The sequence below is a fragment of the Barbus barbus genome (genome assembly GCF_936440315.1).
Source record: "Barbus barbus genome assembly, chromosome: 12".
Taxonomy (NCBI): Eukaryota; Metazoa; Chordata; class Actinopteri; order Cypriniformes; family Cyprinidae; genus Barbus; species Barbus barbus.
Window position 1 is genome coordinate 10510616 of NC_136740.1, and position 26466 is coordinate 10537081.

The 26466-nt window shown below is 38.7% G+C and overlaps 1 protein-coding gene across 3 annotated transcripts in view; it reads left to right on the forward strand.

Moving 5' to 3' along the window:
- Positions 1–26466, forward strand: part of LOC306878308 (neurocalcin-delta A) — a 52871-nt gene that overhangs the window by 7290 nt on the left and 19115 nt on the right. The window contains exon 1 of one of the 3 annotated variants that reach the window (XM_079430577.1): positions 23693–23901. The exons of the other annotated variants lie outside the window; for them this stretch is intronic. The gene's annotated coding sequence lies outside the window, so the exon portion shown is untranslated. Of the gene's footprint in view, positions 1–23692; positions 23902–26466 lie in introns of those variants that run through there. 3 annotated transcript variants of the gene reach the window in all.

Sequence of the window (26466 nt, forward strand, 5' to 3'; positions counted from 1 at the left end):
CTGAATGCCCAATAAAGCTGTTCACATTTACATATTTTCTGCTGTCATAAATAAAACGGGTATAAATAGTGAATAAACATGACCCATTAATACTAGGGATGCAACGATACCATTTTTTCAGAACCGATCCGATACCGAAAATTCTGAGTATCTGCCGATACTGGATACCCGATCCACAGAAATACCCGATCCGCAGAAAATGACGTATCGATATTACAATTTATTGTGCTTTTTGTTTGCTTATTAAAGACTAGACCATGGAAAATAGTTGATTATACCCTTAAAAGAGACACAATGATATTAACAAAAACAATGCATCGCATCCTTCTGAACTTTATTTCAGGAGCATACACATACACGGTGTATACAGGTCCTTTTCAAAAAATTAGCATATTGTGATAAAGTTCATTATTTTCTGTAATATACTGCTAAACATTAGACTTTCATATGTTTTAGATTCATTACAACACAACTGAAGTAGTTCAAGCCTTTTATTGTTTTAATATTGATGATTTTGGCATACAGCTCAAAAAATTAGCATATTTCATCCGACCAATAAAAGAAAAGTGTTTTTAATACAAAAAAAGTCAACCTTCAAATAATTATGTTCAGTTATGCACTCAATACTTGGTCGGGAATCCTTTTGCAGAAATGACTGCTTCAATTCGGCGTGGCATGGAGGCAATCAGCCTGTGGCACTGCTGAGGTGTTATGGAGGCCCAGGATGCTTCGATAGCGGCCTTAAGCTCATCCAGAGTGTTGGGTCTTGCGTCTCTCAACTTTCTCTTCACAATATCCCACAGATTCTCTATGGGGTTCAGGTCAGGAGAGTTGGCAGGCCAATTGAGCACAGTAATACCGTGGTCAGTAAACCATTTACCAGTGGTTTTGGCACTGTGAGCAGGTGCCAGGTCGTGCTGAAAAATTAAATCTTCATCTCCATAAAGCTTTTCAGCAGATGGAAGCATGAAGTGCTCCAAAATCTCCTGATAGCTAGCTGCATTGACCCTGCCCTTGATAAAACACAGTGGACCAACACCAGCATCACTGACTGTGGGTACTTGACACTGGACTTCAGGCATTTTGGCATTTCCCTCTCCCCAGTCTTCCTCCAGACTCTGGCACCTTGATTTCCGAATGACATGCAAAATTTGCTTTCATCCGAAAAAAGTACTTTGGACCACTGAGCAACAGTCCAGTGCTGCTTCTCTGTAGCCCAGGTCAGGCGCTTCTGCCGCTGTTTCTGGTTCAAAAGTGGCTTGACCTGGGGAATGCGGCACCTGTAGCCCATTTCCTGCACACGCCTGTACACGGTGGCTCTGGATGTTTCTACTCCAGACTCAGTCCACTGCTTCCGCAGGTCCCCCAAGGTCTGGAATCGGTCCTTCTCCACAATCTTCCTCAGGGTCCGGTCACCTCTTCTCGTTGTGCTGCATTTTCTGCCACACTTTTTCCTTCCCACAGACTTCCCACTGAGGTGCCTTGATACAGCACTCTGGGAACAGCCTATTCGTTCAGAAATTTCTTTCTGTGTCTTACCCTCTTGCTTGAGGGTGTCAATGATGGCCTTCTGGACAGCAGTCAGGTCGGCAGTCTTACCCATGATTGCGGTTTTGAGTAATGAACCAGGCTGGGAGTTTTTAAAAGCCTCAGGAATCTTTTGCAGGTGTTTAGAGTTAATTAGTTGATTCAGATGATTAGGTTAATAGCTCGTTTAGAGAACCTTTTCATGATATGCTAATTTTTTGAGATTTTTTGAGAATTTTGGGTTTTCATGAGCTGTATGCCAAAATCATCAATATTAAAACAATAAAAGGCTTGAACTACTTCAGTTGTGTTGTAATGAATCTAAAATATATGAAAGTCTAATGTTTATCAGTACATTACAGAAAATAATGAACTTTATCACAATATGCTAATTTTTTGAAAAGGACCTGTATAATGATGGCTCCATATGCTTTCGAATCGCTCTCGCGGTACTTTGATGTCATACACTGATCTTCTGCGCGGTGCTGCTTCAAGTCGAACACACCAATAAATTTCGCCCTCTGTTGGAATTACAAAGCGCTAACTTCTCCCCATCACCTCTTAGCAAATTTAAATAATGAATAAAAATTGATTCTGAGGTAAACCAATCTTTTTTTTAAAATCGTTTTAAAAAGAATCGCAATAGTTAGATGAATCTTTTTTTTTTTTTTTTCTCCCACTGCTAATGTTAACCAGGAATCACTCTCTCAATACTCCTTATCCTGATTTATAATCACGACATCGTCTGATAAAATCAACAAGCCAATATATGAGGTGGTTTTGGCTGTATTACTGTTTTGTCTCATTCAGCGCACTGCCTCGGAGTATCAAACCATGAGCGTATTAACAGACAAATTATGTTCAAATTTAAAAGTCCAGTCATTAAGCGACAGGTGCTTGGAAACACTGTTTTATTGTCGAGTCTGTTGCGTTACGGCCAGCCGAATGCGCTGCTTCTCTGCCGCTCACTTCACAGAACAGATGCCGAGAGAGGCGACACTGCGCCAGGAAAGTCAGATCGCGCGCTTGTGGGGCAGTACTGGTGACATCTTCCAACTGAATGAAAGCTAAGGTTTTTTCAAAAAAAGTCACTAGGTTTCTCAATATGTACCTTATATGGAAAAAAGATGCTAAAAGGATCTGAAAGTTACTAAATATAGTGCTAAAGTCACGCTCGTGCCTGTGCGACGCGGGAAGTGGTATTTGTGGCGGTCGATGTGGATAGGGGTGCCCCCCTAATATGATGGCAGGGGAAACACTGGATCTCTCTCCTAATGCAGGGGTTTTCAACCTTTTAGGACATGCGCCCCCCCAAGTTTGTCTAATTTCACTCGTGCCCCCCCAACACCAACCCCCCGCGAGCCCAAAGTGCGCGAACATCATTCACATATTGTTTACTGCATTTCCAGTGCGTAGCATTAAGAAACATACACATATAACCAGCTTACCTGATTCAGTGTGATGGCTGAGCCCGTTTCTGAGATAACAACATGCCAATGGTTGGATTTCTGACATGATTAACCGTAAATTATTTTACACCATTCTCACTGTCGCCTAACAGCGGGAGTCTGATTGCCCCCTAGCGGATGGCTGAAGATTTGAAAGCTCGTATTCGTAAATCTTCAAGGCAATGTCTCTGAATTAATTGATGCGCGCCCCACAGGTTGAAAACCCCTGTCCTAATGAGCTGATGGTCTGAATCAGGTGTACATAAGGGAGACATACAAAATGTGCTGAGCAGTGGATCCCAAGGACTGGAGTTGAGAACTACTGCTCTAGGTAAAAAAAAAACTGTGTGAACTTTTGTGATGTAAAGAAGTTTAAAAAAAAAAGGTTTGGCAGAATAATGAAATGTAAATAACAATGACAAGTATAACAATATCACAGAGTTAACCATATGCATGAAAACTCCTAACATCTACCAGAACTACTACTGAATCAGTTATCTTTAAAAATAAAAATAGATAAATACATAAAACAGCATTACAGTACTGTTTTCAGCAGGCAAATTCATTCTCAAGTGAGATGTTACGGAAATGTTTGATGTGTAAGCCTAAAACATGGTGGAATCCAAACTAAATGTGCAAAACACTAACATTTACGTTTTATGTATGTTTTTGCTATTAAAATCCACAAAATTCAGTGGAAAATAATATATCTCTGCAAATCTGATCTGATCTAGCCCACACAACACTATCTCTGCCCAGTGGGTTGGTTGAAAAGGTTGTTTCGCTTCAAGGCAGTCAAACACTGTTTTTCTGTCCATGTTTAAAAGACTTGGCTCAGTCGACAAGCCTCAGGTTATTTCAAACTGAAAATGCTACATCTTTTGTTGTTGCGGGTACTTTATTGTCATAAGTCCTCTGTCTGATGTTGGCTGAATCCCAGTATTGCACTGATGCCCAGACTAGTGCTAAATGCACTCACTTTGCTTTATATGGTTGACAGAAATTCATGAAGAACTTGCAAGTACTATAATACAAATTTTTTAAATTTAACATTTAATATCGAAACATAATTTAATTGGTTCCTTGTTTCAGTCATTGTTGTTATTAAAAAGTGACATTTGAGATTGATATTTTAAATAAATATTGATCAAATGCAGCCATGCAAAAGTGGTATTCAAAGCACCATTGTACAGAAAGAATCAAACAGAAACGAAAACTCAATTTTTGTTCACCGCAAATATGTGGAAAATATTTGCTTGACCTATTCCGAACACCTGTCCTTTTCTATGTGGGTCAGGTTTAATAGGCATGACAACAGCCTGCGGTAACCTGATGTTTTGTTTGTGGAAAAATTTGCAGATTAATTTTTGCATGTTGTTTTTGAAGAGCAGGTTCTATGTCTGTGAGAGCAAATGTATACTGGACCTCAGTGATATTGATGCATGTTTGTGTGAGTGATTCTTACCTAATGTTAAGCTGTGAAACCAAAAGAGCATTTTACAAGCACCTGCTGACTAGAACCTCATAAATGTAATGCCTCTAAATCAGGGGTATCAAACTCACTTCTTGGAGGGCCACAGTCCTGCTGAGTTTAGCTCCAACACACCTACCTTCAGTTTTTGAGCTAAACTCTTGAAATACTTAATCTTTGAATCACACTGTCAAATCCCTCAATGAATTCTACTAAAAATAGGTCACGATTATGCCGTATGCTTGCCATATCATCATTTAATTTTAGGCGGTCGTTAAACAGGAAAAAAGGAAGAGCATATACTCAACATAAAACAGTGCATAGCTCATTTATTCAGATCGGCTGGAGCAATGCAGAATTCTTCATTTTCATATAACGTTAGTCAACGTATTAAAACACAAAAAGCAATAGGAAAGTTTATCAAGGAATAGCATTAAAACGGCTTTTAAAAATATGTTTGATATATTGTCTAAAAATAAAACAGTGCTCGTTTTACTTAAACCATGCGCATTTGTTCAGTTGATTTAACATGTTAACGTGGTCTGAGGCAGTTGGGAAAAAAAGCGCTCGGCAGGAACTGAAGTCACAGGCACGCAGAGAGAGAACTGCAAGCAAGCAGACCGTTTCAAAAAGAGCCTGGAAATCACACACCACCACCGAAGTGGGTCTTCGTTTAGAGGAATAGACAGGTGTAGAATAGACAGTGGCAGGTGTAGTGCAGGAATCCTCAAATCTGGCCCACTCCTGCAAGAGTTTAATCTAACCCTAATCAAACACACCTGAGCATGTTAATCAGAGTCTTCAAGATCATTAGAAAATCACAGGTAGGTGAGTTTGATCAGGGTTGTAGATTGGCTCAATCTTTGAGGAACCCTTTTGTAGTGTATGACATGATTGACATTTGCTGGCTTTGGCTGGCCTCCAAGCTAACGCATACGTGCCTGTTTTGAATATGATTATGCATCGCTCCGGTAGAGTTATTGTAAACCAATCTGACATTGCACAGTTTACACACAACTTTTCCGTTTCCTTCTAAACCAAAATAATCCCACACCTTGCTGGTCTTTCACGTGGTCATTTTGAACTCGCCACAACTGACATGAAGAAAACGCATGCGAGATCTGAGGTAGTTTCCGCCCAGATACCCTTTTTAAAATAGTTATATATTTAAATATTTTGATATGTATTCTTTTTCAAAAGTTTTATTTTAACTTATTTCAAATGTTTTAAATGTAACATTAAAATTATGGTAATTTGAATGATAAAATCATCCATGGTTTTTTTCTCTCGTGTAATCGATTATTGTTTTCGGTGTCGACTAGCAGGAGCTGTACTGTTTAGTCGACTAGACCCGCACTTCCCTAGTTTATACTTGGCAACATCAACTGACTTCTCTATCTGGATAACCGATCGGATCTGTCTTTCCCGCGTAATATTTAAATAGCTCTGCAGAGGGTGGCCCTGTGCAAAGTCTACCCGAAGTGGTGGGTTTTCTTTTGAAAACCATTTTCAGTCGTGGGACATTTAACAAAAGAAAATAAGTGTACGAGTCTCCCTAGCGCTCCACGGCCTCTCTCTTCTGACAGTTCGCAAGAGAGGGGGCAGGGTTTTGCGGCATGTCGACCTGCGAATGCAGACACGATGGCTGGATTGCGTTTACATTCAGGGGTGCAGCAATTCGTCGACGTCATCTATTACGTCGATTAGCATGGAATGCGTCTACGAGTCGCACCTTTAGACACGCCCATTGCGCGAGCCTGCAGTTATCCCTACTTAAGACTGTTTTTCTGCAGTGTTTAACACAAAACAAGACTAGACTAAAGGCTAGTATGGCAATATCACTTCATAGAGTTGCGTTCATAGAGCATTATTATTATATGACAGTCAGAACCGCATATATATAGCCGAACTGACGCCTTTACATTGTCAGGATTCACAACTGCATTCAAAGCTGCGCTGAATGAACGGTACATCAAGTTGCCTATCTAATCATGACGGGTTTAAAATGGTTAGGGTTCATCTTAAGATCCACTGGAGCTGCCGTCAGTGCCGTGGGCGCGATTGCGCCAAACGCGCTTTCTGCACTCGCTAACAAAACATTTAAAGTCGTTGTTAGTTGTTTAACTGTGTTGGATTGGACAAGCCTCGACTGGGCTCCTTTATTAAAAACGGGCTGTTAACTGTGATAAAACTTCCCGGCGACGCCATTTTTGATTCTGTCGCTATAGTGTCCTGAATGCGGTTGTGACTTCAGCTGTTCATTCATACAGATATGTATTCAAGTAGATGTTTTAATCTGCTGAATAAATAAAACTTTTCAAGTCTCTCACCTGTAAGCAACTGCTGTCAGTCCCAAACAGCAACTGTGAATGCAGTCATAATGTACATTTCTATTGATTGTATCACTGCCCTTTCTTTCTTTCTTTCTTTCTTTCTTTCTTTCTTTTTCTTGTTATTGCTAGCCTATTTCTTTCTTGCTTCCTTGCTTTCTTTTCTTTAAAGGTGCCATAGAATGAAAAACTGTCTTTACCCTGGCATATTTAAATAATAACAGTTCTGTACATGGAAATGACATACAGTGAGCCTCAAACACCATAGTTTCCTCCTTCATATGTAAATCTTTGATTAAAATCTGTGATTAAAAAAGACCACTGAAAAACAGGCGAATCAGAACATAACACCGACTGTGACGCAACAGTCAGGATCACTACGCCCCCAACATTTGCATAAACCCGCCCTTGTTCTAAGCCGGCCGAACCATCAGAAGCTCTGCAGGTATTGTAAATAAACAAGCGCGGACAACAGCGAAAATAACAAAATAAATGTTATGTTCCAGGCCGTGCAGGGGGTGTGAAGTGCAGGGATGGGTTGGTGTCTGTATTCAGAAAGGCACAGAAAGCAAATAACGCGAGCCACTAAAGGGACATGGTTAGCTCCTTGCTAGCGGTAGCCTGTGACAGTACATAAGATTTCACTCTCAGTAAGGAGAGATGAGGATGATGGCGAATGACTTACAGATCCTGAGCACCACTGACAAGCATCTGATCTTGTGAAATGTGTGGTAAGTACTGTTGCTCCATAATGTAAACATAGTTTGTGTGATCGCGTCTCTTGAAAGTGAACTATAACGCGAACGATGGATCGTTCAAAAGCAGTTTCAATGCCTCGCATATTAATAACGGCTCCCTGATGCCCGCATTTTATAATACAGTATAATTACCCGACGATATAACTGCGAGAGAAAGTATTTAAATATATATTTTCCTCCCTGTGCTTCCTTCTTGCTGATGAGCCGTACTGTGAAACAGCCAATCAGAGCAGAGCTCAACATTGAGCAGCACTGTGAAACAGCCAATCAGAGCAGAGCTCATTATTATTCATGACCCTGCCAAATAAGCCAATAACAGACCGTTTCATTCTAGGGAGAACTCCTAGGGTTGTAAATGGACATGTAAAATCGTTTCTGGAGATTTTTTGCCCTTACCTAAGCCACATACCTTCTGTGTAGATATCAGAGAACAATTTAAAATACTGTATCAATGCATTCTATGGCACCTTTAATTCAAATTTTTATTAATTAATTATTATATATTTCTTTTTCTCTCTTTTCTTGTTGTTATTTTTCTTTATTTGTTGTTATTTTCTTTCTTTTTTGTTGTTATTATTATTTATTTTTGTAAAGTATTATGAGAAAACATTTGAATAAAATATTAATATTAATAGCAGAAGTTACTGTTATTAATTATTGATAGTTTTACTAAAGAATTCATCAACTGATAAGAAAATAATAAATAGATTAATTTAAAAATAATCAATAGATTAGTCGACTAATCGAAAATATAAACGATAGATTAGTCGACAATAAAAATAATCATTAGCTGCAAGCCCTATTTACGTTACACTGAGAACCGATCACAATGCGTCATCAGCTACCTCTGGACCAGGACTCACTGATCGAATAACATTCAGATCAGAAGCGTGTTTTCACTTTTCTTTTCAATGTGTATGTGGACAACATCTGGATACAGGTTGCATGTTAATGCCAAGTGTAATTGCAGCCTTAGTTTGACATCCCTGCGCTAAATCATTGGGGGTCCAAAGAGTATGTGACCAGAATGGTTATGAAAAAGTTTGCAATTTATCTTGTGAAATCATGCAGCAGTTTTATAGGGGCTGTAACTTTACAGACATTTAACCAGTCATGACGTTATAAGTCCTTGATAGGCATGCGGTTTCCATTGGTCCAGTCATCTCCGTTATTACATAATCATCAGGGCATTTGTTTGAGAAAATTTGTGGCTATCGATGCAGACGTTCTGTTTCACTGAGGATGTTCACATGAATTATGCTCCGAGCCACATCCCCATTCTCAAATTCAAATGTCACCTCACACCAACTGTGTGGAATCAATGAAAACTCTAATTCAACATGGCCAAGTGTTTTTGGTGATGGAAAAACTATAATTGGTGTTCTGTGAAGAATTGGGAGAGGATTTAAGGGTAGAAGAGGTCTTTCTACATGTTTTGATCCACAATGAGAAAGCTCTCTTCTGCTCATGTTGAACAGTTGCAGAGACCAATGAATCAAGAGTGAGATTGCAGGATATTGCCCAGCTCTGTGGGAGGCATACAGACAGCCATCCGTCGATAATGTTTTATCAAAGCCTTGAGTTGATGCCGTCATTTCTTGAATAATGATGTCTGTAAATGTCATTATTCTCCAGGTGGTCGGCTGAAAGGAAGTCAATAACAGATCACTCAGCCTAAGCACAAACTCTGTGAGCAGACATGCCACCAGAGCGCTGCCTACACGCTGAAACCAATCAATCACTGCAGCACATGGCGTTGACTATTGACAGAACCTGGGTTTGATGTCTTTGGATATTATGTGGATGGAATGTGTGGTGGAACGCTTTCAGTACTGACACTTTTTCATACTACATCAAGAATGTTTGGACTGCGTGATTAAATAACTGATATAGAATAGAACTGATGCTGTTTAGTGTCAGCAAAGGTTTAATGGCCATGTATGGAAATGCCTTTGGTAGCTACATCACTTAAATAACGGGGGTTATTTTATGATTATATTATTTTCTTTGATCTGTTGAGGTAAGAGTTCATTGTATCACAGTAAAGACATACAGCGCCGTTGCACTATGGGCGTCCCGAGTTCGAATCCCGACTCATGGACCTTTACCGATCCCGCCCCCCTCTGTCTTTTTGTCTGATCTGATCTGTCCCATCATAATAAACCTGGTCACTTCACTGCATTTTCTCTGATCGAAAAGCTATTAGATCGTGAAAAGACCAGGTGTAAATGGCCTTCGAAATGCTTTCAAGACAGATTAAAATCTGATTTCTCAAACCACTTCAGGAGGTGGTCTGGGGTGCATTTCAGACAAAACTGGAGAAGTGTAAATACATCTGCTTGTTGAATACATGAAAACATGCTATAGTCATCATGTATGACAGAAATGCACGATATTGGATTTTTTCCAATATGCCGATTATTATTATTATTATTTTTTTATTTTATTTTTTTTGACGCATTTTTGCAGATAACCAGTGCCGATACGATCTATTTCCTTTTGTTTGGAAACATCACCAAGTCTCTCCTTAAATTATAAGCAAATTATTTTTAATTTTGGTTAGTTTTTAACAACTTATTTGTTAGAATTAAATAAACAACAGTGAAGATCGAAAACTATAAATAAACTATATTCAATCGCTGCATTTTGTTGTTTTTTTTTTTGTCAGAAAGATGCAGTGGTAACCTTAACATTTTGTTGCATTGTTCATGCAAGCTATAGCTTTTGAACTTTCAATAAAATCATACTCATGATTTTATGGCATCCATGACTGCTTTATTTAATCAGAAGCACAGTCTAAATATTATTTGTGTATTATGTTTTCATTTTATTAGAAGTAGGCCAACAGTGCCCCCTACGGAGCTGGCATTAGGACCCGGAGGAGGTGCAAGTGCTTTTACTGTTTACTCAATTATACACCGAATGCATTCTGTACGTGTATTCTCAGTTTAAATGCAGCGATCCAAAACGGTGAATCTAATCATCATTCAGGCAAAACTTTGCTTCAAGAATGAGCCACACTGCTGACGTGATCTATTCACTAGCACACCCTGAGCACATGTGAGTTAACGTATTCCTCTTATAGGCATAATTTTTCATATCTGGCCAATGTCGATATTTACATTTATAGCCAATATCGGCCGATTCCGATAAAATTGTGCTTCCCTATATGACAGCACTAATGCAACACGCATTGCTGCAGGTGAGTAGCTGAGTATCTCTTCAGCAAGCCAACGTGCGAATTAAATTAAATTGAAACTGCAAATGAAACAAAGTTAGTCACAGACGCTCAACACATAATCATATTCATTAAAAGTAGTAAAACTAACTTAACTTTATAGTGCTGATGCCGCTCTTTCTCCTGTTGTGCTCTTTGACCTTGAAATAAACTTATGATGAATAAAATGCAGCACATATGTCACTTGAACTGTTAAATTTGCATATTACATGGGAATTGAAAATCTGTTTTGTATCCGTTTTGTGGAGACATTTACTTGGCCAGGTGTAAATGGAAGGGTTTTAACAAATCAGATAGTTATCTGATCAGAGAAAATACATGAAGTGGCCAGGTGTAAACAGGCCCATCAGGCAATGCTTTTTTGCGTGTCAGGTGATGTTTCTTCCACAACGCATGGAAGTATATCTTAAAATGTGCATCAGTGAAACAGACAGTTTAAACTTCTCTTATTAGTGTTGGATGTTACTAATTGAATTTGGAGTCATTTAAAAAGTTTGCTTAAAAGTTAAGAAGAATGCTGTTAAATTTTATAATTTAACAATAAGAATATATTTTTTTAATATTCTTTCATAATCTTTGCCCCTCTATTGAATAACATTATTGTGAGTAAATGATGACAGAATTTAAATTTTGGGGTGAACTAGCCCTTTAAAAATCTCTGGTTGGCCATTAATGTTATGGAATAGATGCAAAGTGCAGTTTAGAGTACAGTATGTTGTTTTTGCATCAGTTAATCACAACAGCATAATTGTGATTGCGTGACTTGTTGGTGCAGTCCTAACACATACTTTGTCTCCAGCACAAATAAGAGTTGTGTAGACATGGATTAGAATGTGCTCCAGTTTCATTATTTTTGCACATTCCTGATGCAGAATTTACTAGTGATGTGTGGTGTTTTGTGAAACTGAGCTGTTTTGAAAGAGTCTGTGGTATGAAATGTTAATAGCTTTGGCAGCTTTCCCCTAAAATGTTTTTTTAAGTGTTTTTCATTTTTTTGGACTCTCTCAGCAGTAAGAGATTTCTAAGTTACATAATGTGTGTTCACAAAAAGTTTGATTAGAGTGTACCTTCAGACTGATTTCAGCTGTGTTGATTAAAGCTGGCCTTTTCACTGTTACTTTAGGATGGGTGAAACCAGCAGTGTGGTGACAGCTAACGTAACTAAGTGGTGCTGACGGCCCTGGCTTCACATTCCACATATGACAGGTTTTAGCTTTACCCTCCTGAGCTGGCGAAAGAGTCCTGGGGCATAACCGAAGCATGTTTTTGGAAAAGGTCATTACACTCAGATGGCACTCAGAGTCTGCTACTTGAAATAGATTTTATACTTGTATTAGCTACACTAATTTAACTCTAAAATTCAGGAGTGAGTTTTAGATTCTAGTTGTGGGTGGCCACAAACCATAGGCTGATTTGTAAAATGTTTCCTGTATAAAACAAAATATAATCTCTCAGTGTGTGATCAACCTGTTAAACCAGTTTTGCATATCAAATATCTAGAAAATAGGATGTTGTAAGAATTTAGTTTTATTGGGAAGTACCATTTTAAAGCTGCAGAGCTGTTATGCAAGGCCAGCGATGTAAAAACGCCAACCTCGTCCATTATGATAAAACCACAGCTTCTCTTTACTCCCACATTTAAAAAGTACTTGATGCTTTTCCTCCAATAATGCCAAATACATTGCCTCACATACTCGCACCCCCTTTTTCACTCATACTTCATTTTCAAAATAAATTTGTCATGAGTTTAGTCCATCCAGTCATGTTTTTTCCTGTGGAGTGAAATTGCTTTTTAGAAACGAGCAAATGGCAAGAGAAGCCTAAAATGTATGTTAAAAATCACATTTGCCTTAAAGGTGTAGAAATCTCTCTCAAATATCAAACCTCCATGAACACATTTTTCTTTTTAAGCCTAAATTCCAAGATGGATTGACAAGCCCTCAAGATGTTCAAATTCAGAAGTCATTGGCAGTTTTTAACATGCCTGTCCATATGCATTCATCTAAATTGAATCGTAAGAGGCATCACCCACGCGGCTCTATTGACAGAACAGAACCACTGCAGAGGGTTGAATCACTCATTCTTTCATTGTTTCGTGACCAGCTGCACTCTGGGTAAGGTACGGTGATGGAGGGGGGTTGGTTAGACTCCACATGGTGAACAGCAACACTGTAATACATCTAGTGCATCTCTGCTTCCCTCCCTGCCTGTCTATATGAAATGGGAGGTTTTGATGTGTGAGTGGGCAAAGTCGTGACAGTAGTCTCTGCCGTGAGGAAGAGAACTGAAACACTCGTAGGAGTGCAGCTGCCCACACACATTCACAACCTGCGTGCGTCCACGACTGTACAACCTGCATACCTCAACAGTCACCCACATCTTCGTAGCATGTGTCCAAGGAGATGGGCACGCAGCGGTTCATTCTGTAATACCGCATGCATGTCTGTTGTGGGTGTGCTTGCATGTAGGCCAAATATCAGTACAAAAATTACATAATTCGCTCTTTATAGTAATGGAAATCGATCCAGCACAAATGTTAGCATATTATTAATTTATACCATTTAGATTTTATGTAACAGTGTGGCATCTTGGTTGGTCCTGCACCTTTAGTTTCACTTGTCTGAATATGGATTGTCTGTGGCGTAACTATCAGCAGTGTGGGCAGGACACTCACTGTTCTGCGTTTTCATGAATATTCTTCATATTTATGATGGTCTCATGCACTTTCTGTCTCCCCTACAATGCCCACCTTTTTTTTAGGGTACTTTCACACTAGCACTTTTGGTGCGCACTGGGGTTCGATTGACGTCAGAGTTTGGTTCGTTTGGATGATGTGAACGCTGTCTTCTGAACTTCGGTGCGCACCAGCGAACCATACCCGAGTCCGCTTAAAAAGGGTGGTCTAGGGTGCGGTGAACTCTGGTACGGTTCGCTGCTGATGTGAACGCAATCGTACCAAATAACGGAATAACGGCTATTAATGCTGTATTATCGGATTAAAAATGTGCGTTTGTGTGTGTTTCACTCACTTTCTTGAAGAGCGTGACTGACGCGCTGCAAGCAGAAAGCTGTGTCTCTCATTTCTGTTCGCCTTCAGCGTTCTTTAGAGCATTTGCAGTACATTAGTAAGACAGACATAAGTGCTGTTATGCACTGAAGCTTTGTAAACAAAACGAACTGTTCCAAAATCTAAATATATAATAGTGCAGAGAGCAATCTTATGCATTTTGCTGCCTTCTCCCGTGCCATTGTTACTAAGCAACAGCAAGTAAACAGCTGCTGGATTGATGACGCAAACGAACCGCGGTTGGGACCCAAATAAAAGAATATGAACGCAGTGCAGGGGGAGGGGCGAGCAAACGAACTCTGGTTCGGACCAGGCAAGGGAACCAAGTGTGAAAGCACCCTTATTCTTAGTAAAAGACATTTATTAGTCTATTAAGTCTAATATCTCACTCAACTTAACAATCATGCTATCAAAATGACTAATTTTAGACATTGTCCTATAGCCATCTGAATGTGATATCTCCAAAGAAGCATGAACTTCCTCTTCCTCCATGCTTTGACAGTAGAACATGTTTGGGACATATAGTAGCAATATCTTTGGGACATATTTTAGCGAAGATATTGCTACTATATTTGAGCGATCATGTGGAAATAACTTTAGGTTTTCCATGTTGCCTTGCTGTAATAAGCAAAAGTTTTTTATACCTGAAAATGCAAATGATCCAGATGTGGTTGAGCTTTGTCGTGTTGAATTCCTATGATGGTGAATGTCTGATTAAAGTCAAGTTTGAGAAACGTTAATGAAAATAAGACATCGCTGGGCAATTCCCAGAACTCAACAAATGAGGAATAGCTATTGGCATCACATACAATGATGCCATTGATTCCTGAACATTTATTTTGATTACTTTAGTGGACACTTTTATCCAGAGGTATTTACAAATTAGAAAAGATTCAAGCAATTTGTCAAAAGGGCCAGCAATAGTCATAGTACACAATTCTGAGTTTTAAGTGTAAGCTAGGTTAGTACACGAGCAGAGTTTTTTTTATTATTTTTTTTTTATTTTTTTTTTTTTAAGATAAATTTGAGTTATAGCAACTGACTTTTTAATGATTGTGGATTAGTTAAGTGCTTGCGGAGGAGGTATGTCTTCATCCATTTCTTGAATGCCGTGATGGTCTCAGCAGATCGAGTGGAGGTTGGCAGCATATTATAAGTTGCAGTTGCTGAAGTCTTCATGTTGCAATTCATAAATTAGTATCACATATGCATTTTTTAAGCTGTGGCACAACCTGTTTTTTCATCTATAGTGTCTGTTGTTTTACTGTTTTTGTCCCTGTTCTGTAAACCTTTTTGAGAGTAATTAAAGACACTTCCGGTTTTTTTTCCGGCATAAAAACATTCATTTAATTTATCTTTTAATTAATGAAAATTAAACAAATCTTATTTTTTTTGGAAAATAAAGGGGATTTAATATTACAATTAAAACACGGAAGACATTTTATGATTATTCCTTAAAAATATGGTTTTAATCATTTTAGTAGGCTATTACGTACATTCTACTGAACAATAGGAATATATTTCTGCCACAATGTCTACAATTGAACCCCAAACTTTTATTTTGATGGATTGCCTTTACATTTGAATACCGGGCCGCCCCCCTAAGATATTGGCAAAGGAAACACTGGAGAAGGCAAAGTTGCTGTCTATTTTTGTATTATACAACCTTTACAGCATTGGCTTTGAGTGTCATTTAGTTGGTCTGTTGGCATGTCTTTTTCTTTTCTTCAAGTGAAATATCATGGCAAACCACTTTAAATGGCTCTGCAAATATTGGTTGTGTTCTTTTTGCATGGTCTGTTTGGTAACTAAGAGGGACTTATACAATGGCCTGTTTCCATTCGTGTTCATCACACTAGAGGCCAAAGTTTTATGGACAAGCTTGCTATTAATAGACATTGTTATGGGTCACATAAAATGAATACTCAGTGATCTGATAGTGGTCATAACCGTGACCACGTAGTCTGAAGAAACAGGAATTCAATAACCGTTTGCACGTAGCCTTCATATTCGGTTTTCCATTTCAGTGATACATTTTCAAGGTTAGTTCAGTGAGTGTAAAGAACATTTGTGTGGAAATTCCGTTCAGTGCATAGAATACACGGAAACTGCTCCAGTGGAAAACTACATTATGTATGGGAAGCCTATGACTGAATGAGAATATTGGTCTTCACACCAGACCAGAGTCAAAGAGTTTGCAGCTGTCACCTGAGGAAATATCTGCTCTTTTAATTTCATTTTATTTTTTTGAGTGGTACATGTGAAAGCTTCAGGTTGGAGCATGTGTCCTTTTGAGGGGAGTATAAATAGATCACTGATGCTCTAAAGCAGGGGTGTCTAGTGCTGCTCCTGGAGAGCCAAATGCTAGATTTTAGCTCCAACCATCTCCAACACACTTATCTAGAAGCTTCTAGTGAGTCTGACTGTTTAGCTGGTTCAGGTGGGTTTTATTAGTGCTGGAGCTAAACTTTGCAGGACAGTAGCCCTGCAGTACAGGTTTGGACACCCCTACTCTAAAGCCTTAAAGTGCCCCTATTATGGATTTTTGAAAATGACCTTTCATGCAGTGTGAAACATCTGTGAATGAAAACATCCTGCAAAGTTTTAAATCTGAAAGTGCATAGTGTATAAAGTTATTGTCTCTTTATAAAGAGTCGACTCCGAATCATTGAAATGAGTCGTTTTTAAAAACTAATCCCAAGCAGTTTCATGTTGACATCAACATGAAACATTAGCATATTGCCCACCCACTTGTTGCGCGTGCAGACCTGGGAAAACTTTTTTGCGTTGGTCTGAATGAAAATGCAAATTCATTCTTTGCCACTAGGTGCCGCTTTTGGAGCATTAAAAGCTCACAAACACTGCTTTAAATTAAATCGACCAATCACCGCAGATTAGTGTCATGCAAAGGAGGGGTTTGGAAAAATGAATCGCTGAGCGAATTGTTTGGGAGTCATTGAGCAAATATGGTAAAAATAAATGCATATTATAAGAAAATGAAAGTGTTTTTTGACCTTGCATTAGGGATGGGCGATATGGCCTAAAAAATTTATCACGATAATTTCAGGTATTTATTGCGATAACGATACAAATGACAATATATATATCATTAGAATGTAAATATAATACGTATGAATAATTACATGCAAATGTCAACCTTACCATGAAAAAATGAAGTTTTTACCAAAAGAGCAAACCCCTGTTTGAGTTGTGCATTTAGGTCTGTATTTTACTGCATTAACGTGCTTCAATAGAAATTTGAAGGAAATCTCTATGTTTATCCACCACATATGAGGGGTGGACCTATAGTAAAAATACATTTTCATTCAACTGTATTTCATATTTTGAAATGAGATATCAAAGACTGCCCATTTTTTAATTTATGTCAACAGTAAGTATTTTGTAGAAAGATGGAGGCCTGTCTGAAAAGTAAATACACTCACTTAGTCTAAACAGCGATGATTTTTGGATTTATAAGGTCTAGATTTATGACGTCAGGACGCTTCAGCGCTGTGGTAAGATTAAGTTCATTTCATACAGTAATTATTAATGCAATTAACTTGAAACTTTCTGTACAAAGCCAACTTATGGCCATGCTAATTATGATCAACAGCTCATCTCCATTAATTGCTCTTATCAACCATAATAATGTGTGACGCTTCATATTAAATCATATGCATACTGGCATGCATGTTTACCACGTTGCTGATGACTGAAAGCCTGTGTATGGCTATACTGCTGTGATCTGTTTCAGGCTTTCCATATCATAACATTTTAGAAATTAATTCATTGTACTATCTCAGAAATTGCATATTTAACATCGCGGAGATTTAGCTGCTTTGCTGTTTGGGTCAGAAATGCACAGGCGGACTGAAGGAAAAATCGCCAAAACTATTTTAAATGTCATATAATGTTCATTGTTAATATTATTATCTTATTTAAACTTTTTGTGCGTTTCAAACAAACTTGTGTCGCTATCTGCGTTGCATTCATGCAGAGAGCAAGATTTTGCGTGCTCGGCTCGCGCATGCTGAGTGCGACGCACGCTCAAGAGATGTGGGCTACATCATTCTTATTTGTCTACATTTTTATTTTGGTTTTATTTTGTATCATTGCATGTTAAAAAATAATTCACTATGTTATGCAGATGCGAAATGCTAGACTGCTAATAAGATTAGCTACAGTTTCACATTTTATAAATATTTGAACAATATATTCAGCATATTTAACAACCTGTTTTGTATCTTTATTTAATTCATAAGCGATTTATTAAAACAAGTTTATGAGGCTATGCTCTAGAGTCTAGACTATTATTCATATTCAAGTTTGTGCGGAAAAGAATGCGCATGCATGATAGTGAGGTGCTCGCGCGGATCACTTGCATTTTTTCCTGATAATGAAACCACTTAAAATAATAATAAAAAAAAAAAGAAAACTTAAAATTGGGGCTCCTCACATACATGAGAAATATATCTCAGGGTTCTACGCTTAATTTTCTTTTTAGGAGCGCTTGTGCCTTGAGCGCTTGAGCGCACTGTTCACTCCGCAAGTCAACAGTGAATCGGGCGCGCACAAAACTACGTCATCAACTAGACTTATCGTTATTATCGTGAGGAGACAAATTTTTATCGTGAGGAGAATTTTCAACGGTATATCGCAAACGATAAGATATCGCCCATCCCTACCTTGCATGCATGTCAGCCTGTTGTTGGGGACTCCCAAAACCAAAATATGAACCTTTCATAACCCATAATAGGGGCACTTTAAGCTGTAACCTATGCACTTTATCTCCATTTTCACTTCTTATACTGTATCTGATATGACATCCTCTTGTGAGGAGGAGAAGAGGAACCACTAAGCTAATTGTTGTGCTTTAAAATGGTGGCTGAGAGAGTGCAAGTCCCTCTATTCAGTTTAACCCAATTTTGTTTATAATAGAGCCATTGTCTGTTTGCTTACTCCTAGAATGTAAAAGCACATTGGGTGAACCAGTCTGAAAAATACTTTTTGTGTGTGTGAGATTTTCGCTACAGTATCACGCTCCATTGTTGTCAGATTTTATTGCTATTGTCTCTTATTTGTCTCTTCACATATAAGTAGAGAAGAGTTGTACTTGTATGCCTGTACTATAATTGCTTTAAAGGGACTTTGACCAAGCCCTACTGTGTTTGCACCTACATTTGTACCTATGTGTTTAACTTCCTGAATGCTTCTATTCTGTTCAAGTTTGATTTTATATGAAATTTGTTACATAGAGTAAATGCCTTCTCAAGGCATCATCACAGTAAAAGTCTGTGCAGTAATATTATGAAAATCTTTTCAGGGCTGGTGGATGCCAAAAAATGGTCCCTTTTACAACAGTGCTTCCTTTTTATATCTATTCAGTCATGTTTACTGATAAGTCTGTTATCAGGGGGGTAAAGTTAAAGGTGCAATAGGTGATTGTCTTCAGAAACATTTTTTGTTATGCTGGTTGAAAGTCTCTTCACATACCGATAGCAATCGTTAAGTGGTCTAAATGTATTCATCTGTATTAATATATTCTGTGGAAGGGGTAGTAGAACCAAGAAATGTTCGTCCAGTCAAAACGCTCGGTCCGAGCGTTTTAATTGTCTTTCAACATATGTATTTGCATACTTCTGTGCACCCTGTTCGCGCAGACAGGATATGTCATCAGCGCGTTCATGCACGCTGTGCAGACAGAGCGAGAATGGCACTTATGATTGAATAGAACAAACGTCGGACATGATAAGATATGAAATGAAATGTGCAGAGCAGGGAGAGCGAGAGGACTGTATTGGGAACAGTTGATGTAGCCTATTGTAGTAATTTAATGCTGTCTCTGTTATTCTGCTTTTTGAGTGTATGTGCTTTCAGGGGGTGTGGCTTTGGACGGTAATTGCAGGGAGGGACGTTAGCTTTCAGTGCTATCAGGCTAAAGTTAGCATTTTCCGCACCTTTAATTCAGGATTTCAAACATTCACTGTATCTAGCACAATTGCAATGTGCAAAGGTTTTAATGCTGATTAATACTTCCTGTGCCCCATCTCTTTCCCAGAGTTCACTGTGCCACTCCAAGAGGGGGGTGAGCGGAGATGTTCCCTTGCTCCGAGATACACTAACCCTGACCAATGAGCTCATCTCTCAATGTTGTACCCCCTGCCCCTTAACTAATATATCAGACTCTTGGTCTAAATGATTGTTGATCCACAAACTGCAAATAGTTAAACTCTGTTTCCTTCTCTTTCAGTTAACACAATTCACTCAGTTGAACTTAAAGTGCCAAAATGGAAGAGAAACCTAGTATTCTGCAATATTGATCAGTTTACTAAGCCACCAGCTTTTTTCTGTTGTATTGAAGAATGAATCCCTGTTTATAAACCAAATGTAGTTGGGTCGGTTTTGGTTTTCCGTTGTTGATGTTTTTTGGGGGGTTTTTTTGTTTGTTTTTGTTTTGTTTTATTTTTATTGTTTTTCCAATAACAGAATGCCTTTGATAGATGGTCTAGTTTGAACCATGTGCCCAGATCTCCATTTACCTTCTCCACCTGCTGACTTCGATATTGATCATTCTTTCAGGACACTGTCTTAATGTGCTTGTGCATAGAAAATAGGAAACATCTTGGGATGTAATGTTGTTTTCATGTTTTTGCATTGCTTCCCAAACTCTTAGGTTACAACTGAAAAAGGTTAAATTAATTCAGGATAAAGCTAAATCATCTGAATAAGACTTGAAATGCTAGATATTTTTATTCTTAAGTCATCTGTTCCTTTCTGACTATGTTTCTCCACATCCCATTAATCTAAACTCTACTGGTAGTCTTTTGTAGTCCAAAGGATTATTTTGTGCAGGAGTGTGTGATGTGCAGCTGTTCTGCTGTTTAATTCAGTAAGCGCTGCTGTATCTTTGTGGCTGCCTTATCTAATGCTCTGCCGTGACACTTTAGACAAACGTTCCTGGGTTATCTTGACAGTCAAATGTAAGAAAACCTGTCTTCCGCCACACTAAAATTCATTCATGGTTTATGCAAAGCACGAAGACTAAGACAGTAAAAAAAACAAAAAAGAGTTCTTTCACAGGAAGAAGATACTGTATTGTATGCATCGAATTTCATTTCACAAAATGTGTGCATTATTTAACTTTTTTTTTTTTTTGTCCTGTTAACTAGAATCCATTAGATATTAATTTTACTTTTAATCATGTTACATTGTAGTACAGTTTACTTGTCCTTTTAATTGGCTGTGATGTTGTCAAATATATGCCATTAAATACATGTCATCCCCATCCTCAATTTTGACTTTTATTATGAATCCAGAGGGTTAGACCTATATCTAAGCAAATGTTTTGGTTTGTTGGTTTCCAAAACCTAGTTCCTTGGGAAATTGTTTAATTCTGTCCTCCAGACTGAAATTAAAATATTTTAATATCATATTATAGTTTACTATATTAATTGGATAAGACTACACTGGCATACATTGAGGTAAGAGGCACCTACACAGGAACAAATTAACCCATCAGCCAGTAGAGGTCTTTAAAGTGGACCAGAAAAAGGGTCTTTATTTATCTTTTTATTTACATTTTTGCTTTGCATCGATCACAAATATTAGCCACAATCTTTGAAATTAGACAATGACAAAGAAAAATCTAGTACAAAATTAATCTTGCACAAAGAAAGCATGAGAACTCGCATGTCAATGTCCTCACATGTTTCTACAAAAAGCTTTCACACACAGGCAACAGAGCACCACTGAACATTCAGACAAACAGCCAATCATACATGTGCACTAATAGCTTTTGTTTCTTCTGTTCTTCAAGATATAATCAACTATTTTTTCAAGCTGCAGTCTTTGCATCCGAGCAACGGGCATTTCTTGTCAAATACTAATTTGAGATGTCTTGCAAGCTGCTGACCATAGTGGCAGGCAGATCACTTTTCACTAAACTTTCTTGATCCATTGTTTGTGGCATACATGATAACTTATTTTTTCCTTGTATGGTCTTGAACAAACATGCGTGTTTCTCACAAGCATCCTCTCCCCCTTAGTTTACCCATCAGCCCTTTGGGGGATGTTCCCCCTCTCTCTTTGTGCCAAAGCTCTCCCCCCGTGGTGCTCTTATTTCCTGACCTTGCCCTTTTTCTGTTGTCATCCTTTCTTGCCTCATTTTAGAGGCATGGTTAACTCTATTCAACTAGCCACCAGATGGTATTCAAATTAGACCCCTTGCATGAAAGCAGAGTTTTTCCACGCTCTTGGGCTGGAGAGTGCGCGGGTTCACCCTGAAATAGTGACCCAGAGACCCCTGTGCTTCTCTTTCCGCTGTCTGTAAAAAAAAAATCCAGAGACGAGGACTCACTCCATGGGTGCTGGGACAGTGCAATTTTGTGTGATTCTGGAAGACACAAATCAAATGTGATGCCTGGTTTTTAAAGACGTTATGTTGAAAGGGTAACCACAAAACTGCTTACAACCTAATGTTAGTTTAATTGGGTTTTTCATCCCTGAATGATGATTACAGTGAAAAATGTGCTGGAGTTTTATGACAAGCACATTATTTTTACACTCTTCATATCTAAAAAGCAATATTTCGGTTTCTAAATCCTGCAAATCTTCCCCTAAATCAAGTTTGGGAGAACTTGATGGCTCCAGCACACTTAAACAATGTTAAAATACTGTCTCCTATCCCTGTTTAATGTATTTTACGTAAGCAATTTGTAGGTTGATTTAAGAACTGGCTCTCTGCATTACAATTTAAGTGACATTTATAAGGGTCAATCATGGCATGAGTTTGGAGCAGCATCCAAACGTATCTGTTTGTCCAAGCAATGGAAGATGTGGGAAAACCCTATTTGAAATTGGTTATTTTGAGTAATAACTGAAAAAATGACACATTCAAACAATAAACAAATACAAATTGAAGTAAATACTAAATATACACACCTTTTTAAAAGCAAATGTTTTAGAAAGGTTGACTTTTTCACTTTTGTGTCACTGTTTCTGTCATTCAAAAGTGTTTTAAGCAGCCTTTTATTTATAGTGTTGCTTTATTTGTGATTTTCACTTTGTGATTTGGTGATTATTCTGAGCTCATCTTTTATTTGTTGTTTTTGGTTGTCTCCATTAATAACAAAAAAAGTGTTCAATACTGAGATGGGTGATTGGAAAAGATGGCCTGCACTTGATGATTGCCTAGTTTTATCGATTAGTTGTTGCAGCTCTAGTTGTAGTTCTTCTGATTTTGAGCTGGATTACAATCATTAAAGGTTTACTTTCAGTTTAAAAAATTTGATGACATAACCAATTGTCATTGCATCACACTATTTTAGTTCTCAGGGAATTTGGTAACGCAGTGGGATTGTAATGTTGACATCATGAAGCTGAATTCTGTTTATGTTGCCGCTTTCTGTGGTTCTGATTACCAAAGAATGTTAATAATCTGGGTCCAAAGTCTCATGGGAACCATTGACTCAGCACCAGTGTTCCTGCCACAATTGAGGAAAGTGTGTCTGAAACTGCTGGAAACTCTACCATAAAAACTGTTTTTCATTCATGCAGCGCATTACACTGCTACAATCTGATGATTGTTGTGGATTCGCATTTCGCATACTCTTGCGCGCACTTCATGTGGTTTCTTTTCACCGTTGAACGCAGCTTCCTGTCTCCACTGAAGCTTTTCTTCCAAAACACTTGCTCATTTTGACTGGATTTTGACTGGTTTTCGTGAGGGTCTCTTTCAGTGCAGCTCTGACAGATGACCCATTGAAGTCACTATAGAACTGTCTGCCTGTTGCCAGGGCAACACTAGCTCGCTTCTGCTTTTTATGTGCTCACGTGACTGGCTGTTGACGTCATCGGGGGAGGGACGCTGCCAGAGTTTGGTCCACTCTTGACTGCATAGGGCTTCGTGGAATCTTGAGGACTTGTTGAATAGATTCAGTTAGTCTTTAGTCTTGGTGATCGCTGCTAGCTGCCAGCATCATCCTCATCGTTAGGTATAAATAGCCAGGTTATGGACTGTTGAAGGCAGTGGATAGCAGGGGAAAAATAGAAATAGAAAAAGAGGTAAGTCATACTCCTTATTTTGTTTGTAGAAATGCCCAATGTTTTATATTGATTATTTCAGTATGTGATATCACAGAAGAGGTGAGATTTTATTGTTTCGGCTGTGCAAGATGTCAGTGTGATTATTCGTGCACAGCTGTTGCATGCTCTCTCACTCCGTCACAAGCTAACAGCGCACTGGGAGTCTATGAGTAGGAGAAAGGATGTAGTTAAGCCTTCCCTTTCTATCATTCACTTACTGTACAGATTGTCTCCTCCAGTGTTTCCCTGCCCTTTCAGATCCTATCCATCTCTTGTTATCGGTTTGTAGGCTGAATGAATTGGAGTGAGATAGTCCAGTTATCATTACACCACCAGCTCTGAAGTTTGTCATATTGTCATAGCGGAAACAGCTACATTAGAGAGCCTCATGGGAAAGGTTGAGAGATGAGGGAGCTGGCATAATCTGTCCAAATTCTTCCTCTACTCTTCCCCAACTTTTCATTTTCACCTTCCCCCACACTTTCACTCCTCGCTTAACTCATGCATGTGGGTGAGTGAGTGCGTTAAGAATGCTCTGAGGAGACGCACTTGCACCGAATACCAGAATAGCCCCATCCCCCCTGTCGCATTGAACGTGGGTGGAGGGTGGTCTGTGGCAGGAAGAAAACATTTATTGCTAATTGCTGGAGCTTTTTTGAAGGCTCAGCGGTTGGCTTTATTCAAAAATAGTTGTGCTATCATTTCAAACCCAAGAAGAGCTTGTCATAGAGAGCTCTCTAGCAGACCAAAGCTAAAGATACTTTTACTTCAAATTGAAGGATCATCGTATACATTAGCTGATTTACAAGCAGCTAATTTAATGTATCAACCTACCTGAGGAGCAGACCCATGCTCGCCTTGACTCCTGTTGTGAAACATAAGGGTTATTTGATGTTATCGGATCCCTGTAGTGATGTGGCAGTATTTCCTATACACACACTCGTGCACACACGGCCTACTGGTAGTTCAGAAACACATGGCACCAAAGACAAACATACTCCTGCGTTGGAGGCCTGCTGGCTGTAGGGATGAGAGACACTGCTGGCAGCTTGTTCAGCACGGCCCACGTGTGTGGGAGGAGATTATCCTCGCCGCAACAACTGCTATTGTGTGTTATCAGCCCTGTCTGTTATTACAGCGTCTGTGTAGTGTGTGTGTGTGTGTGTGTGTAGTGTGTAGGTGGTTATTGTGTGTTGTGTGTATCTATTAAACGACTTAAATACACAGAGTGCCAAATGAACAATTTTTTTTTTCATTATCAAGCCTCTAAGTGCTGTTTTAATAGTATTTTCAAAGTCAGTATCATTCTGATATGCACTTAATGCCATACTGTATGCTAGTGTTTACTAAAGCACTCTTTCATTTTTTAGATCAACACTTAAGTAAAATCAATTTTCCCATTTTAGGCCCAGTGAAATAAAAGAGCTCACACAGAAATAAAAATAGTAATTTACTCACCATCCTGTATCAATTTAGTTCTTCTGTTGATCACAAAAGAAGATATTTTGAAGAATGCTGGTAACCAAACAGAAGGTAGGCATTGACTTCCATTGTATTGGAAAAAAAAAAAAAAAAAAAATTGGAAATCAATGGCTACCAGCAACTGTTTGGTTACCAACATTATTAATAATATCATCTTTTGTGTTCAGCAGAAGAACGAAACTCATACAGGCTTTAAACAACCCGAGGTTAAGTAAATAATGACAGAATTTTCATTTTTGAGTGAACGATCACTTTAAGGCCTATTCACACCAAGACTGATGTTTGGCATGAAACTTCGGACTGATATTTCGCATCGATCTGGATTCTTCTTCTGTTTACTGTCACTGCCAAAAATTCTGTTTGTGAGTACTAGGGGTGGGAGAAAAAATCGATTCACCTAACTATCGCGATTCTTTTTAAAATTATTTAAAAATTGATTGGTTTACCTCAGAATCGATTTTTATTTCATTATTTTATTTTTCCTAAGAGGTGGTGGGGAGAAGTTAGCGCTTTGTAATTCCAACAGAGGGTGAAATGTATAGGTGTGTTCGACTTGGAGCTGCCCCGCACAGACGATCAGTGTATGACATCAAAGTACCACAAGAGCGATTTGAAAGCATGCGGAGCCATCTGTTCTCTGTAGCTCTCGCAGTGCTTTGATAACGTCACACAACGATCGTTCTGCGTCCAGTGCCTCTGCATTAATGTCATATACGTTTAAAGCCGGTGCGAGAAATCAAAGCCATGACGGAGGCAGAGGATCAAAACTCTTCCAGAATTCTTTCTGCACCTTCACCTTTTGAATCCAAACTGCCGGGAAAACATGACAAGACAGGGCAGGACATATCGAGCAGCTCCGCCCCCTTTGTTATATCATTTCATTTATATCACAGCTCGGCCAGAGCTGTTGGTTCAGTTGAGCTCAGTAAAGTCGCATTTGACCTTATAATAGCCACAGTCTAATAGATTCCCCCTTTAGATTCCATATAAAACGGTAATGCAAAGTCGTGATCACAATCATGCTGAGGGTGTGTAGTTTGAAAAGGGTGTAACTGATGTTGG